This window comes from Leopardus geoffroyi, chromosome E2 (genome assembly GCF_018350155.1).
Source record: "Leopardus geoffroyi isolate Oge1 chromosome E2, O.geoffroyi_Oge1_pat1.0, whole genome shotgun sequence".
NCBI lineage: Eukaryota > Metazoa > Chordata > Mammalia > Carnivora > Felidae > Leopardus > Leopardus geoffroyi.
The window spans coordinates 40,936,625-40,950,911 of record NC_059335.1 but is presented as its reverse complement, the minus strand read 5'-3'; the positions used below and the strand labels follow the sequence as shown (position 1 = coordinate 40,950,911).

Below are 14,287 nucleotides of genomic sequence, written 5' to 3'. Positions count from 1 at the left end.
GCCACCTGCTGGAGATAAGGTGATGAACGGAACTTACATGATCCCCATTGTCATGGAGCACTGATGATGCAGTCCTGGAGAATTTCTATCACTAGACCCTCTCGGTACTGCTGCTAAACCTCTTATCAGCAATTCCAAATGGCTCATCGAAGGGGACAAGTGAATGTAGCTTCGTCACTCTGAGAAAAAACCTAAAGGCAGCATAATTGGAGACAAAAATTAATATTTGTTTAACTTTATTTGCATGCGCACATCTCCAATTCATCCACTGCTTTGCGTGGTGACATGTGATTTCTTGAAGTCTCTAAGTGTTTTGTTGGACATTTCCCCCTAGGTTACTGGTGGGTGTCATCATAGGCCTCCCAGACCAAGTGCTGCAAACACTTGGTAGTTTTATGGTAGTGGGATGTACCACTTCTTAGATGGAAGAATGATTAGCCTTTGTTCTGTTTAATTAAGCCTCACTTAATGGGCAAACGTTTTCTTTAACAAGCTTGCTGTCACCTCTTCAGTTATTTAAGGCAGTTCACTTCACATCAGGGGGGAAAAAAAGAGGGAAAGGAAAAAAAATTCTCATTTGCTCAAACTCGATTGGTCTAAGGAAAAATGTGGCTGTCTGGAAGGTGCCTAATTGCCTCTGTGATGGTGCCCTTCTTCTCTATTTAGTCCTAGGCTTCTTATTGAAACGCTAATCAGGGTTAGGTCTCACCTCTTGATGAATGATTCTGTAAAGACTTGATATGCCTCAGCTTAGCTAGGAACGTCTTCGTGCAAATGTAATGCCACTCCGACTGAATGGGGAGATAACTAATGCCCTTAATTTTGTAAAGATGGCTGTGATTTGGTACATACAGTGCAGATCAGGGGAAATCAGAATGAAATTAATTTCCTTCTTTGCAGAGGCACCACCTTGGGTATATCATGAGCCACTTTGCCTTGGCTGTTTTTGCTGGGGATTTAAAGAAGGCTTGGCACATGTACTTGGGCGTATTTCTTATAGCCAGGGTCAAGTTTAGGTTATGTCATTTCATCTGACATCAGAACTTAAGTTTTGTCTGATTTTGTTTCATTTGTCAAGTAGGAATAATTGTCCCTATATCATAAGACTGTAAACAGTATCATTCTAGATCAAGGGCTCACGTTATAGGAGCGTAGTGAGTATTTTTTCCTTTCTCTCTATTCCCTGCCCCTCCCCCCCCCAGCCCTTGAAGATGCAACACAGGGTGTTGTTTTGGATGCCCCCCCCCCCCGCAGCCAGCAGTCAGGCACCTATTCTAAATCTGAGTCGTAGGCTGCTTCTAAGTTCTAAGGTTTGACACTTCCTGATGGAAAATGAATAATGGAAGCATATACCCATTTAGTTTAACTGCAGGACCCCAAAATTCGGGACATTTCTGCATGGCTATTTCTTCATGACTTTCCAACTTTGCATGCTGCAGGACAGGTATAAATGCAAGCACTGGCCAAAGCACAAATGTTAGTATTATAATTGCTGTTGGTCATTAGTGTATGTGTGGTTTACCATCTGCCTACATTTCCTGCCCCACCCTTTCCTCTTTCTTGAGCAGCATTTGTGCTTTTACAGCCCCAGATTCCTATCATTAGCTGAACACAGACTCTCATTTCACGTCTTAGATATTGGCTCCTGTTGTTCCCACTGCCTAGATTGCTTTTCCTACCCTTAAACATCTCATCCATTCCTATATATCACTTCAAGACTTCATTCAGGTTTATCAGGTAGATCCTCCCTGAGCAACCACATCATTGTACCGTTGTACCCTGGTTTATGGTGCGTCTCCGCTCAGCTCTCTCACAACCAACGCCCCCATCAAAGCACGTTTCATGACATGTTTACCATTTTCTGGGCTGCCTTGCAGGCTGCCACCACCACCATTACACTCTCGGTGACTTGAGGACCATGGCAGCATCTCTTTGGTGACTGTCTCTGCTTAGCTCGGCTCCAGGTTCTCAGTGCATGCTCTGGGCATGTTTTATGCACGTATCTTTATCAGTTTTTTGTGCGTATGTGAACAAACATCGAGGAGTGCTGCATTCTTGAAAGTTGCCTACTAATCAGGCATGGTGTGTGCTCCTAATATAAATGATCCTGACTCTAAGACTTGGGTATTGGTTGTTTTCTGAGAACTAAAGTCAACTCAGAGGATGAAAGAGAACATTATTCCTAATTCCTCAATCAATTATCACTGTAGATAATCCTTTCATCCTTGGGCCTTTTACATTGTAGGTTACCTGTCAATATCCAAGGGTCTATTCTATCTTCTCTAGGGAAATCCAAGATCCTTCCTTGGTTTTCTCTGACCTCGGTTACACTGATGTTAAAGGTCCCAAACTGTCAACATTTCCCCAGATGTGATCTCTTCTGCCCAGTGGTGCTGCTTCCCTGAGGACTAGGCAACAGCATTATGAGTTTGCAAAGAAGATGCTTGGAAATGATTCTGGGATTTAGATAGAAATAACTTGAGGCTTGGAGATTGACTTCCCTAGTCCATTTTTTTTTTTTTTTAATAGATGAGTTTCCACTTTGTCAGACAAACATACAGGACTTCCAGTCAAATGTGAAAGTCAGATAAAAAACAAATTAATCGTTTTAATATCCAGTTAAATGTGAAAGATAAAAAAAACAAATAATCATTTTAAATCTGTCCCTCCAAATTGCATGGGATGTACTTTTTCTCAGAATAAATGTTTTTTTTTTTAATTCAAATTTCATTGGGTGTCCTGTATTTTTATTTGCTAGATCTGACACCCCTAGTTCCCCCAAAAGTAAATGACACGGCCATTATGATCTAATAGGCTTGACGTCATGGGAGTGGTAGGGTTTGAAACACACAGACTTTCTGAGTCTCAAATGAGTATTCAGTTCTAAGTCATATGATTAGGAATGGAAATTTTTCTACTTTAGCACAAGTGCTTTTTGCAAGGTTGTGATGATTATTCCTAGAAATCCATCTCATCTCAGCAAAGCAAGAGTTGGTTTAACACAGGATACAACTCAAGAGAAATGAGCCGTATTAAGACAGCTTTAAGAGAACTTGTAATAATTTTGTCACTTTGGCACACCGGAAGCCTGGCTGCAAATCCCAGGTGAGTTCCCATTAAGGCTACGTCCTCTCTTTAAAAATGCAGAATTTTTTTGTTGTATAGGATATTGAGAAAAATGACAAAGGGATTGTTTTGAGGAGAACCAAGCCACACAATGGAATAAAGGCATACAATTTAAAGTATCCATTTAACTAGCGTACATCATTTCCACTTATCTTCAATATAAAATTTCAATTCCCCATGCTTATTAAAGAGAAATGATATAAAATTCTTTGGCCAGTTATGAGTAAAAGAATTGCCACTATTCTGCTATAATCTGAATCCCCCCTTTTTCTCATGATTTTCTTTTCTAAGATGGCTACACCGGAAAAAAAAATCACATGTTTATTACACTTTGCAGAAAAAAATGTATCTTTATATGCTCACATTTCGATCTCCGTGCCAGGTTTGTGATTTGTAATTATTAGAAGACTTTGCTTCAACAAAATATGTTCAACAAAATGTCCTTTTGTTTTTTTCCTTATGACCTGGGGAACATTTTTTCTGGCTTATCATTTGGGTACCATTGGTATTTCAGTCTGAATTTTCCCAAAGTGATACCTCCATCCCCTCCTCATGTCAAAAACCTATGCTCTGCTTACTTTATGCTAGCATCACTTTTCTTGATTTGAAAAGTCATTAGGTGGGTGATGGGTATTGAGGACGGCACCTGTTGGGATGAGCACAAGGTGTTGTATGGAACCCAGTTTGACAATGAATCTCATATTTAAAAAAACAAAGATAATGCTGCTACAAAAAACTAAAATAATATAAAAACAGGGAGGGGGACAAAACAGAAGAGACTAATAAATATGGAGAACAAACTCCATATTTGGAGTTTGGGATATGGGAGGGGTGGTGGGAGGTGGGATGGGCTAAATGGGTACGGGGCACTAAGGAATCTACTGAAATCATTGTTGCACTATGTGCTAACTAATTTGGATGTAAATTTAAAAAACTAAAAAATTAAACAAGTTAAAATAAAAAAATGAATAAAAAACAAAAAAAGAAAAGTCATTTCCTTTTTTGCGTGTGAAAAATAGTCACCTGGACACATCCATGTGTGCCACTTAAGCTTTTGTTCCTCAGCAGCAAGACCTTGATGTTTACCCAAACGCTGAGGGTCGGGTATCTGTTGGAGCCCATGTGCACACTAGTAAAATACTGACATAAGAAAAGGATATAAATTATGTATCAACCAAAGGCTGGCTCAGTTCACTCTGAACAGGACAAAGCAGGATTCAGCAGCACCTTACAAAGACTCAGCCCTAAAGTCTGTTGGAATATCTCAGCTGCAGAGTGAGGAAGCGAAGGGAGGCGAGGTGTCAGCATGTGTGAGTGTCTTGGGGGGTGGGTAGCTTGAACAACTCTATGCAGTAGAAACTACTAAGACCCCAGAGTCCTCAATCTGGGCTGGTACATAGAGGGTCCTTGTGGGGGAAGAGTGCAGTCAGTGCCAGAGATACACAGATATAGGCAGGAGGCAGCATCCTTACTGTCTCCTCTGTCCAGGTACAAGCAGTAGGGAAAAATGCCAGAGGCAGGGCAGACCCCAGGGAGAAAAACCTGGCATGGCCTCAGCAATGCAGCTGGGCTTCTCAGCACAACAGTCGTGGGGAGGACGAGACAGGGAGTTTCCTATGAAATGAGGTATAAGCCTGGCTTCAGGGGAGGGCTGAGGAGGAGGCCATGGAGCCTTCCTCCCATTTCTACCAGGCAGAATTCTACCCATTTTCTATCCAGATCTAGGTCCTTGCTTCATGAAGTGGCCATGCCATTCTGAATATATCTTGACCTCTCCTGATGTTTATATTTATAGTGATTTTAAGGAGCTGATTCGATCTGGAGCTGTTAGTTATTTTCTGAGTGTGTACATTTGTCAAATAAGCTAGTTCTGAATCCCCCCACAACCTCTACCTTGTGAGTTCTGGGTGGACCTGGTTAGAATGCTGGACTTGAGATCTGAACATGTGTAGGTGTGGAAAAGATGGAGGAGTGGAACTAAGACCTTGGAGGTGCAGAGGGCCCATGTCTGGGACACCCAGTGCCATGATTAGATTAAGAACCAGAAACAGGCTATGAACCACGAGACCCAGATATATCTCTGTGACCTCGTGGGCAGACATCCTTGAGATTCAAGAGTGGGTATTTCCATCACAGATGTCTTGCCAGGAAGGCAGTAATTCCTTGATGGCATAGTTAATGACACAGAGCAATAGTTTGTTGTTCCTTATTGATCTGCTCCTTGGTTGATTGAGTCAAATGTGATCTAAAAGGACTTTTCCTTGGGGTTCCTGGTGTCTCAGTCAGTTAAGCGTCATCTGGCTCTTGATTTCTGCTCAGGTCATGACGTTATGGTTTGTGAGATCAAGCCCCTCGTCAGGCTCTGTGCTGACAGTGTGGAACCTGCTCGGAATTCTCTCTCTCCTTCTTTCTCTGCCCCACCTCTGCTTGTGTGCGCTCTCTCTCTCTCTCTCAAAATAAATGAACTTTAAAAGGGCTTTCTCTTACCGAGTGATTCTAGAGAGCCTTTTCTGCCTTACCAATGGTACCATGGATTGCAAATCTGCCCTTCCAGTAAAGTGTTTTTGGAAAGAGGTACTTAGTCGATCAATGTAAGATGCCTGAGAGCAATGGCAAAACTTATTCCTGGTTGCACGTGCATCTCCTAGGGAGACCTGGGGAAACAACCAGTTGGACTTTGTCACACTGGCGCTCTATGAACTGATTCAAGTTTTATATTATTTTGCTTGTTTATGCAATTTAATAAAGAACTGAAGCTAGTGTCACCTCCTTTCCTGTTGAAAACAGGATCGAAGACATGGCTGAATCTCCTTTGCAGTGTGGGTATTGAATTAACCAGCGGTGTGAGCAGTGGTTGGATAACAGCCACTCTTCCTGTCAGAGAATAATTCCAGGCCTCACCTTCATGCCCTCAGATGAAATATTGATGTGCGGGACTTGCCTCTACCACCATGTAACTCTTCCTTCCCTGAGCGACGTAGTCACTCTTTTTAACAACGATTAGCTCATGCGATCTCACAGAGCCACTTCATGTTGAGCTGGCTCCTTTGTTAGAAGATATTTATTGTGTGGCTGCCCTCCTACGGTTCCCTGCACCGCTTGCCTTTTATTCATCATTAGCACCTCCTTTGGAGACTGAGGCAGTGAAGGATGTAGAGCAAAATTTTGTTCTAATGTGGAAAACATTATGAAGGAGAGGTTTAAAAATCATGGTTCATTCATTCAAGGACTATTTGGAAGAGTGGAGCAGGCTGAAGAACCTCTGGGGGTGGGGCGATTCCTCTAAGGAAACATCGAAGGAGCCGGTGATGGTTGACCCTTGGGTGGAATATCCACTTTCTAAAACTCCTAGTAATGCATGCGTTTCTTGAGGGCAAAGAACATGTTTCACCAAATTCATAGCATTTAACTAGTGCAGAATCCTAGTCTCCACAAATATTTAATTGGTTGCCATGTGGAATGAAATTTAGCTGAATTCTGACCATGCCCAGGAATTAAAATTAAGACCTCCATAGGAGAATTACAGAGGAGTTCAGCACAAAAGGTAGATAGGCAAGAGCTTTCGAACGGTCAAATTCCATTTTGGGTACTAATCAGTCACATGAACGAAAGTCAGTGCCCTGAAAGCAAAGTGCCCCAAGCCCTTGTTTCCTTATCTGGACAGTGAATGTCTTAACACAAAACTCTGGAGGATGCTGTGGAGAAAGAGGTAATCAAGAATGTATGTAAAGCAGGGCTCCTGGGTGGCTCAGTCGGTTAAGTGTCCAACTTTGGGTCAGGTCATGATCTCACAGTTTGTGAGTTCAGGCACCTCATCAGGCTCTGTGCTGGCAGCTCAGAGCTTGGAGCCTGCTTCAGATTCTGTGTCTCCCTCTCTCTCTGCCCCTCCCTTGCTTGTGCTCTGTCTTTCTCTTCCCCCACCCCCCCCCCCAACCCTGACCTGACCCCGATCAAGCAGAGGCTGAATGGTGAATGAAGACTTCACTAGGATGGCCTCCTGGAACTTCTCCATCTGGGAAAGCCCATGACATCTCATGTGACAAGTACCTCACAGCTTTGTCCAGACTCCCCATGAGTGATCCATTTCCATCCACTATTGAGGATAATTGAAAGATCCATGGTCTCTTCAGAGGTCCTTCTGGCCTGTATTCCTATTGAGTCTAGGGCTCTCACATATTTTCATAGCTTTTCTTGTTGGAATCAGCCATCCCTTCTCTTGCCACCACACCCCCCATCCCCCAGCCGAGAAGCTATACACAGGGGTCAGCGTCCCCACAAGTCAGCCTTACCGGGTCCTTTTGAGTCCAGTAGCAAACAAAAAGGGTGCCAGGTACATGAAAGGAATCCATATGCAGCATCTGACAGATTTTATATCTCTATCAGAGAAGAGTGCAATCACATCTCCTTCCTGTAATGGTAACAGGTCCTTGGCATTTGTTTATCTACAACCTACAAAGACAAAAAGCCAAAACTTTAAAGAGGACCTAAAGAAATGGAAGTTGCCACTCCTTCCAGCATTTCGTCATCCCCCTTCTCACCTAGGCAGTGGACATGCTGCTTTTCCAAACAGACTCTCTACCTATTATCTCATTCCAGCCTCGAATTAACTCGGAGGCCAGGGAGGTCAGACATCATTTGTCCTTTTCTTGTCATAAGAGAAACACACTCAGGGAGGTGAAGTGAGTTGTCAGCTGTCCATGGCTTCACAGTTCCCTGAGCTGGGGCCTCCTCCCTAACCCAGGAGATCATGGGTGCTAAAGCAGGAATTGACTCGACAGTGCATGGGCTGAGACAGTGAGTCTGCTAGGTGTCAAGATCTCAGAAGTGGTTTCTTTTCTTCCTTTCTTATTTTTTTTTTAAGGCAGCCAAACTGCTTTTCAAGGATCATCTTGCCGACTCTGGCTGTACTTCTGTTTTCTGTAGGGCAACAGACTGTCCCCACCCATTCGCAACCCCTTTCCTCTTAATTTCTTGGGGAATTCTGCTGGTCACCTTTGGAGAGCCGTTGATCCTACCTAGTCCGTAATTTCACAGATAAGAAAACAGAGGTCTAGACCATTGGACATTGCACCACGAATTGGTGGCAGACCTTTGACTGCTTTCCTAGTACAGTGTTCTTTGTATAACTTCATTCAACAGACACTTTATGGTTCGGATGAAGGTGTTTTAAAGGCTAAGGCCAACACTCATTAATAGAACTTTTTTCAATGATAAAGATGACCACTGAGCGCTGGAAATGGCGCTAGGCCATTGAGGAAGTGAATTTTTAATTTTATTTAATTTAAATTAATGTAAACTTAAAAAAGCCACACGTGTCTAAGTTGCCACCATATTGGATAGGGGAGCTGTAGAACAGTGGTTCTCACCTCAAATATACTCCAGAACCACCTGGGGAGCCTCAAAAATACCGACTCCTGATTTTCATGGATTTTGATTGGTGTTGAGTAAAGCCTGGTCAAGGGGATTTTTAAGACTCTCCAGTGAATTCTGATGAGCAATCAAGTTCTAGGGGCACTGATCTAAACGTTAAGTTCCATAAAGTACAGAGGCCAGGCCAGGTGTACACATCACTGCTCAGGTGCAAGGAATTCGGTGACCCCAAATCTTAAAGAACCCTGTATATCTTGGGGAAGAGGAAGACATAACCGCGGACAAAAACTATCAGAAGTGCCCTTATTGTCTGAAAGGACAGTGTAGTCCAAAGGAGTGGAAATGGTCACTTCTACCTGAGGAAGTTAGAAGAGGCAGTCTCTATGGTAATGATTCTGGTAATGAATTATAAATAAGATACATTTTTTCCCCAGAAATGCATTTGTAGCAATAGATGTTTCTGCCAGGCAAGTCAAAACTCACGTCTGTAATTCACAATAGGATTAACCTGGGATTATGGAAAATCTAATTAAGTGAACCATATTATCTGAGACCCACAAAAGACACTTAACGTTGCCTTTGAAAGTCCTGCCTGTCTGAAAGTGTTAGGCATATGCTTCAGAAAATGCTCTGCACATGTACAAGGCACTTGACTGGTTTGCTGTATCCCATTACTTTTCTTTTATGCTTAACTTTTTAAAAAATCCCATTACTTTTGATAAATGACATTAATACATCTGAAAAGAAAGAATTGGGCTTCAAAGATTGGATTATTTCAAACTACAATGAGATCATTATGAGTCTATTGTTGGTGTCTGCTTTCTAAAAATAAGGGGGGAGAAAACCTTCTGTGGTATATGTAGAGATACCAAAAAAAAAAAAAAAAAAAAAAAAAAGCCAGTAAAAAATGTGGCAGAGTTTATTCTACCCTTAGCGTGATAGCATGGTTTGGGAAGGCACGTTAGAAAGAGACCTCCAGAACGCCCACCCGCACTCTGGTAAGAATCAAGCTTCTGATAATTGGAAGCAGCTTAACATTCTGCATTCTGCACTTCTGTTCCGAGGCTGATTACGCTGGACCCATGCGTGTGGACCACAGTGGATTGGGGTCACAGGCTGGATGTTGCAGAATTCTGAAGACTCTAGGCAGTGGTGATTTGAGGCACTCTCTCCCCTTGTTTTAGTAATTATTTCCAAAAAAAACCCACATCAAGCCCTTGTCAGTTATTAAGACCACCTTGGGATAATTCCTCCTCTTACTGTTTATACTCAAAAGAAAAAAACCAAAAAACCAAAAAAACAAAACCAGTCTTTGTGGAAAGTGTTTCCCTGCAGATTCCAGCGATAATATGCACACTGTTTTCCCTCTTCCTGTTCTCCACTGACAGTCCTTGAAGAGATCTCCTGGGTCCTTATTTATGAACGTCTTTACCCTTATAGAATGCAGACTGTTTGCTTCCAAGTAGTAGTTTGCATGGGAGGATGCTTTTAAGCTGGGTTTGGGGGAGGCAAGAGGGGAAGGTAGATGCTGAATAAATTATCTTCCACTCCATGCTTTCCCTTTTGTTTTTCCTCCACAGTGAGGACTTTAGGTTTTGTTCAGTTTGTTTTTGTTGTTGTTGTTTTGTTTTGTTTTTTTGCACAAGTTGCCTGGTATTTCTGTATCTCCCTTTTCCTATTTTCCGCTGAAGGAAGACTAAGAGTGGAAGGTCTAAGGGAGGTTTCCTCCAGCTCTGAGAGTCTAGTATTGAATAATACAGCAGAATGCCCAGACTGGAAACAAATGGTAACATTGTAATACCCTCCCTTGGAAGAACTGGGAAACCTCACTACTCGGAAACTTCCCATGTAAACATCAGTCCCTAGGCTTCATAAGTTTAACACATTTAAAACCGAATGTATGCTCTTTTTCCCCAAACTGGCCCCTCCCCTAGTGAGGACAGGAGCAGCACCTCCACTATAGCCTCAGCCTCTGGCCTTCTCAGTTTGCCCAATTCCTGAAGCCCTCCACATGAGCGTGTTTCTAGAAAGGCACCCTTTCCTCTAACCAGGCTGATATTTCCAATCTGGAGCCTTGTTTCTTCTCACCTGAACCCCTGCAATAAATCCAGGAAGTCTCTGTTGACCACATGTCCTTCTCTCTCCAGATATGCTAGAATCCTCTACTGTGCTGTCCTAGGGGGTGGCCACTAGCCACATAAGGCTGTTGAGCTCTTGAAATGTGGCTACCCCAAATAGAGACGTGCCATAAGTTTAAAATACATACTGGGTTTTAAAGACTTAGGACCAAAAAAACAAACAAATAAGCAAACAAACAAACAAACAAAACCCACAAAAAAACCAGGGGTGGTGTGTACAAAATATCTCAATAAATCATCTATTTCTTATGTATTGAAATGATACCATTTGGGGAATACTGGATTAAATAAAATACAGTGTTAAAATTAATGAGCCCATTTTTTTTTAACTTTTAAAATGTAGCATCTAGGGACACCTGGGTGACTCAGTTGGTTAAGTATCCAACTCCTGATTTCAGCTCAGGTCATGTTCTTCAAGCCCCAGCCTGGACTCTGTCCTGACAGTGTGGAGCCTGCTTGGTATTCTTTCTCTCCCTCTCTTTCTGCCCGTCTCCTGCTCGTACTGCCTTTCTCTCAATCTCTCATAAGAGATAAACATTTAAAAAGTAGCATATAGAACATTTAAAATTATACATGTGATTCATATTATATTTCTATTGGACAACACTGGTCTTCTTTATCTCATTTCTCTCATTTATTTGTATCATTACATTTAACAATTCCTGTTATAAGTATTATTTTGTTTATCTCCCCTTAATGGACAGCCTCTTAGAGCCTTCTGTAGGACTTGCACCTTCTTGCATGTTGTATGTATATTGTATGTCACATCACTCTATCCATGTCGTAAATTACATATTTAGGAGTTCTTGAAGGAACAAAACTCCTAATTTATCCTCTTTTTTTTTTTAATGTTTATTTATTTTTGAGACAGAGAGAGACAGAGCATGAATGGGGGAGGGTCAGAGAGAGAGGGAGACACAGAATCCGAAGCAGGCTCCAGGCTCCGAGCTGTCAGCACAGAGCCCGACGCGGGGCTCGAACTCACGGAGTGTGAAATCATGACCTGAGCCAAAGTCAGACGCTCAACCAGCTGAGCCACCCAGGCGCCCCCTAATTTATCCTCTTGATCACCTGCAGTGGGCCAGGCTATGTCAAGTTCATACAAGATTCGCTCCTTTCATTTTAACTCTCCCACTGAGATCCATCGTCGTGTTTTCACATTTTCAAAATGGCGGCGTGGTGACTCATGGAGGCTGGATCATACACCTAGTGAACAAGCAGTAACTCTTGAGCTCTAGCCCTCTAACCCCATCTGACTCCTGAGCCCCTGCTCTTAACAACTGTGTCAGAACTCCCGGTTCTCATAGTCAGTTTCTTCCATATACCTCTGACAGCTTGGATTCCATCAATCTCTGGATCAGAGTTTTTAATGGACTCCCATTGCCCATCAGGAGAAGTTTTGATTCCTAATGCTGGAACTCAGAGCCAGTCACATTAACAGGGGTCTGCACTGCCTAGTCCCAGAGGATGCCACTGCTTCTATCTGATGTAAGTGCAGCCTCCTGCAGATGTGCATGAAGCAGTCCTGCCAGCTAGGACCCAGACTTTCTAAAAGAGGTGAAACCTCCATCCAGGGAAGGTTGCTGTGTCTCAGCACAGCACAGACTCACAGGCCCCAGTAGGCATGGAAGACCTTTATAGGCTATTACCAGCCTCCTATTTTATGGAAAAGAGAAAGTTAGTCTCAGATGAAGAAGAATTTTTTTGGCAAGGTTACACAATTTTTCAGTGGCAGAACCTTTGCCAGAACACAATTGGCTTGACTTTTGTTGTAAAGGTCTCCCTCTGGCCCCACTGTTTCTTGGATATTCAGAAATGAAGAAGGCATTTCTATGTAGGAACAGATTATCTCCACAGCTACAGTACTTCACCCTTTATCAGAAGAACCACCTAACTTTTTATTAAGGACAGCAGCAGTCCTTAATTGCTAGATTTTCAGAGAACGGGGCCATGCTTGTGTCATTTACATGGTGTGGGGACCAGAGACCATGTTTGTTTCTATTTGGTTACTAACTGGCTTTCTCATAACTTTGATTTCACCAAAACTTTGGCCACAGACGAAGGCTAGTCCATCTGCCCCGCCCCCCCTCGCCCCCAGCAGCCCATCGCCTTCCTGTTTCAGTTCTCTTACTAACTGAAACATGGTTCCTGTTTTCTTTCATTCAAGTTCCCAAGTGAATCTGATTCACCCAGCTTGTCCTTTTGAGCCAGATTTACACAGGTTAAAACAATCAATGGTCAATTTAAGACCACTCACTGGTTGGTTATCACCAAACTAGAAGCATTTCAATCAGCCATGACTCAAAATGGGCATGGAGACTTCAGATGTTAGAGGCTGTAGAGATAGGTGTTTACTTGGAAGAAGCTAGAATGGATAAGCACTAGAAGACTGGAATGATATGGAGTGGACAATAATGATGGAATGATCATCAGCAGACATGTGCTTCCCAATTCCTTGGTGCTTGTGAACACAAGTCCTGTTTGCACTGATCCCATTACACCATTATCCATCTCCTTAGACGACTGTCTCCCTGTTGTTCGGGCACTGTCTACAGATCAGAGACACGTAAGCAGTCTATGGATCCCTCATGTCCAACCCAGGCCTGGCACTATGACACGTTACTGCTGAATGAAGGAACTGACAAATAAGAAAGCTTTATAGATATTTACTGCTCTGAGACAAAAGGGAAATTTACATACAGGCCTTTGATACCACAAATGAAGTTACATTATGTTGAGCATCTGTTTATCATTGCCATTTTTGCCCTAATTTTCCCTCAGGTATTTTAGCTCATGCAAAAAAAAAAAAAAAAAAAAAAAAAAATTAAAATAAGATCTTTCTCTTTCCACACATTCATATACAGTGTTTATTCACAGTCTGAGATGTCACAGCTGACATGACTTCCTGTATGTGTTGATATATTTTATTCATCTTAATGATTAACATTTTAAAATATCACAGTGAGAAAAAGACTGTCTTAAGGATTGAGTAGAGCACAAATAATAAGTCCTTCATTGCACACAGTGTATTTAATCATCTTATTAATGGAAGTTTACTTAATTATTTGAAGAGATAAAAGCAAATAATCACAGAATGATTCTACGTGTTTGGGGTCTGGGAACTTAAGCTGGATTCCGATGATTCTTTGTGGCCATGAAAGCCTGGAAATACCAAGGCTGATTCTACATACTTTAAAAATAAATGAAATTCATATGTAACAGATTATTTTCAATATCAAATACAATTTTGGAGCTAAGATGATCCTTGAAGATACATCAGGCAGTCTCGTTATACTAAGATGAGGAACAGGGACTCCCAGAGTTTGGGAGTCAGGTAAAGTCAAAGCATGGCTTTTGCTCTCACGTAAACTTGAATTTCAATTGAGGCCTTGCTAGTGATTGAGGGTTTACTCAACCCCTCTGAGCCTGACTTTCCTTATGGGTAAAATTTGGGTGATACTTACATACAAGTTGTGGTAAATATACAATTAAATGGTCTGTACCAAGCCCTGAGTATCTTGCCCAGCACTAGAAAAATCAAGCACCTGGTCAAGGATAATCCCTACTATCATTATCTAATTTTATGGGGCCCGTAAGTGATGCAACCAGGATTTGGACCCAGGTCTGCCCAACACCAGGCAGTAAGCGATCTT

At 42.2% G+C, this 14,287-nt stretch overlaps 1 protein-coding gene across 5 annotated transcripts in view; it reads left to right on the top strand.

The window, feature by feature from the left end:
* The window catches only part of LOC123579255 (cadherin-11), a 152,423-nt gene that overhangs the window by 83,266 nt on the left and 54,870 nt on the right, over positions 1-14,287 (top strand). Inside the window, exon 1 of one of the 5 annotated variants that reach the window (XM_045442975.1) lies at positions 9,584-9,679. The exons of the other annotated variants lie outside the window; for them this stretch is intronic. The gene's annotated coding sequence lies outside the window, so the exon portion shown is untranslated. Of the gene's footprint in view, positions 1-9,583; positions 9,680-14,287 lie in introns of those variants that run through there. 5 annotated transcript variants of the gene reach the window in all.